Here is a 3,703-nt window from a genome sequence, read left to right as displayed (position 1 = left end):
GTTTTCTTGCGGTGGACCACGTGACGACCAAACGTGGCGAGAAAAGGTCTGGCTACGCGAGACTACATAAATTTTCTTGGCGCATATTGATTCGAGGTTTCTAATTGCAACTCAGTTTGACGACAGGTGAGTCAGTATCAATCGATCTGTCTAAGTGGATGCATTCACTGCGACCTCCGTTCGGCGGCCTCACCTATAATTCTAGTGCTGTCTGTTACCTACTTGTCTGTGTCTATAAGGTAATCCGGGGTATTTCCGCGCACGGGGCAATTCCGCACACTTTTGAATTCAATTACTTCTGAATTCTTTCAACGGAGACGAAATGGAACGTGTGAACACTCGCTGGATAGCTTAACGTTCTGCGCTTTAGGTAGCGGCAAAATACCTATGTTTGTGAGCTGGAACAATTTTCTAGCTAATGTTTTTCAAGCAAAGGTGAGCATCGCGCGTTGTAGTGTAACGGTAGAAGTACTGTTAGACATGGTCGCGCTCAGAGTCCAACTCAACACTGACTCCCCGTATAACATCGCATACCCTTACACTACTCCAGGGGCGGATTCAGGATTTTCGGATGGGGGTTCCGTGACGTCACAAGGGTTAGGATCAGCCACGCTTCCAGATTTAAATTAGCTATTTAATCATCTGTACCATAGAACGGAAGTATGCGTTAATTAATAAATCTACAGTTGTGTGTGTGTGTGTGTGTGTGTGTGTGTGTGTGTGTGTGTGTGTGTGTGTGTGTGTGTGTGTGGTGCTATAGCTCAGTTGGTTAGAGAGTGCATTTGGAGAATGAAAACATCCGGGACCTTGCAGGGTTGCAGGTTCAAGTCACGGTGATGGCGAGCTATGGCATAATTTCCTTAAGCAAGAAACTTACAGACAATTGCTTCTCTCGACTCAGGAGTATAAATGAGTACCTGGTCATTGACTGGGGTAGACATGACCGCTGGCTTGGCAGTAACATCATGCAGCAGACAAGTACGTGTAGGCCTTGGTGTCCAGTCCCAAAGCTGCGCCACAGTCAGTGCCACTGGATGACTCTGGCCAAGCTCCAGGTGAATTGTAGCGCTGGCCCTAAGCCTCCACGTAGCGTATGGAGGCCCTGTCTCTAGAGGAAGGGGGAGCTATCTCCGCAACTAACCTTAAGGTTGACGTCATTCACGAATGACGTGGAGGGCTTGACATTTGTCCATTTGTCCATTTGTGTGTGTGTGTGTGTGTGTGTGTGTGTGCGTGTGTGTGTGTGTGTGTGTGTGTGTGTGTGTGTGTGTGTGTGTGTGTGTGTTCGCGATACGCCGGCACGTCTTTTGTCCGTTCGCACCCGAAATTGGCTCACACACCCGGCAGCACGCAAACGGAAAGGTTTGTGTGTAAAATATAAAACGTAATTTATTGGGTCCTCTCTCGAGGGGTAGACCCCGCATAAAATATTTCTGTGACGGAAACGCTAAAATTTCGGTTAATTCGAACACACGCCCACACCTTTCCTGTGTAGACTTTACGTGTCGTCGTCCTTCGGAAGGCTTCGAGGAATGAAATGTTTCTTTAATTAACTTTTATATCGCTTTCGTTCCTCTCCAAATTCTTATTGCATTTGCACCAAATCCCATTTACACGTTTTCTGTACCAAGCACTACACGGGTACTTTGTCGATTTCAATGAAAAAAGCTGGAAGAGCAAGATTCGAATTTATTCATTACATCCGGAACACAAGATTTTGGTTTTAGAATTTGGATTCACCGTATCTTGCCGTAGGAAGGACAGGGCATAGGTCTATAGCTATAATACAGCTTTGGTGTTCACATCTACTTACAGTTCGTAATTTGTATGACCACGCCTACAAATGATGGGCTATAGGCCTAAGCCATGCAACTGTACGCCGTGGCCCTGGTCCTACCAACGGTCTGGCTAATTTCGGCGACAGTCCTTTCTTCAGCGCGGTGCTAGATAGCCATAGACTAGATCTTCTACTTTGTAGTTCCCTCCAGATGCTCAGGCTTTGTTGCATATATGCATGCATATATATTAATTAAGAGTTTGGCTACTCTTTGAAGTGCAGACGTAAGTGAGTGATTGAGTGATTGTGTGTGTCGTGTGTTGTGTGGATACCAGGATGGATATCCGGGATAGAGCTAGGATGGGTAGATTGAATATCGTAGTACAATACTGACTTGAATTTACAATCTTATATGGTACCAGGAGATGGCGAAAGCATCCAACTCTGACCACTTCAAAGCTACAGTTCTCACAGTTCTTCCTCCACCGCAGTGCCGACCGGCGGTGAATTGGCGCCAGCCAGTGTGGAGAAAATGGCGACACAGGTTTTGATTCCTACCTCAAAGCGACGCGCCAGGCAGATGATTTAACTCCATCAGAAGTCAAGACATCGCTGCTTGTCCAAGCGATTGGCCCGGAGGAACTAGAAGTGTACGTCAGCTTCGCATTCGCACAGGAAGACGACACTGAGAAACATCTTGTAGTGTTACAGAAATTTGAGGAGCATTATGCACCCAAAGCAAATGTTATATGCGAACGCCACCAATTTTCATGCGTTACAGTAGGAAGGTGAGTCTAAAGACCAATATGTAACGGCATTGCGCACGCTAACACGTTCATGTAACTTTTGAAACATCCGGGACTCGTTGATTCGAGATCGAATCGTACTGGGCGTCAAAAATCTGCGCTTGATGCAAAGGCTATTGGCGGCTGATGATCCAAATCTGTACAAGACTCTTCAAGCAGAGGAGTTTTAACAGAGCAAAGCTGTCGAATGGCAGCTGAGACATGAGCTGTCTTACTATGCTGTTGATTCTATTGTAGTTGAACAAAAAGCACGTGCCAAAACACGTGGAGCGCGCGCGAAGAGGAGGACTGGGTACTAGTCAAGGGACAAGTATGTTTATAGGCATGCTACATTCTCATTCAATTATGCTGCTTTCCATTTAGTCATTATGCTTTGTAATAAGATCTGTAGAGCACACAACAGGGAATCAACAGCACAGTAAATAGCACACCTGCTGAGGCCATAATTATCACTCTCTGTAAAAGGTCAAAACACAATGAGTAGTGCAAACTTGTGTTTCCTATCCTTGTAGCCACTAATTCCAACTGGAATGTTCACATGGCATGGCGGTCAATCCCAAAGTGTGGCGGCCTGCCATCTCTTAGTATGCCTGGCTAGAACCCTGATCCCCAAGCGCAACAGCAGGCGTTCTGCAACAGGCCTGTAGGCTGTGGGGGGGGGTTCGGTGGGTTTGGACGAACCGCCCGCTCAGCCGTGAACGTCCGCTTTGATCCAATGTGTGTGTGTGTGTGTGTGTGTGTGTGTGTGTGTGTGTGTGTGTGTGTGTGTGTGTGTGTGTGTGTGTGTGTGTGTGTGTGTGTGTGTGTGTATTGGTGCGTATAGTACGCAAAACTCGCCTCTAAATTTGTATGCGCTCCTATAATGCCAAATTCTTTGTATTGTTTTCATGCAATCCCTACATTTTTCGTCATTTCTATATAATATGTTTCTAATTGTAATGTCTATATATCTAAAGAAAAGTGCTCCATGGACGCAGCCGTATGATTGTTTGTTCTGTATCGTAAATACATGTAGTCGCAAACCGCTATCTGTACTTTTCACTCCTACAGCACGCGACCTTTTCTACTTTGAAAAGCAACTAGTGCCCTTGCGCTGCGGTTTCAAAGCAACTAGTGCCCT

Source organism: Corticium candelabrum, chromosome 22 (genome assembly GCF_963422355.1).
Source record: "Corticium candelabrum chromosome 22, ooCorCand1.1, whole genome shotgun sequence".
In the NCBI taxonomy this organism is placed as follows: Eukaryota; Metazoa; Porifera; class Homoscleromorpha; order Homosclerophorida; family Plakinidae; genus Corticium; species Corticium candelabrum.
This window is presented reverse-complemented; position numbering follows the sequence as displayed.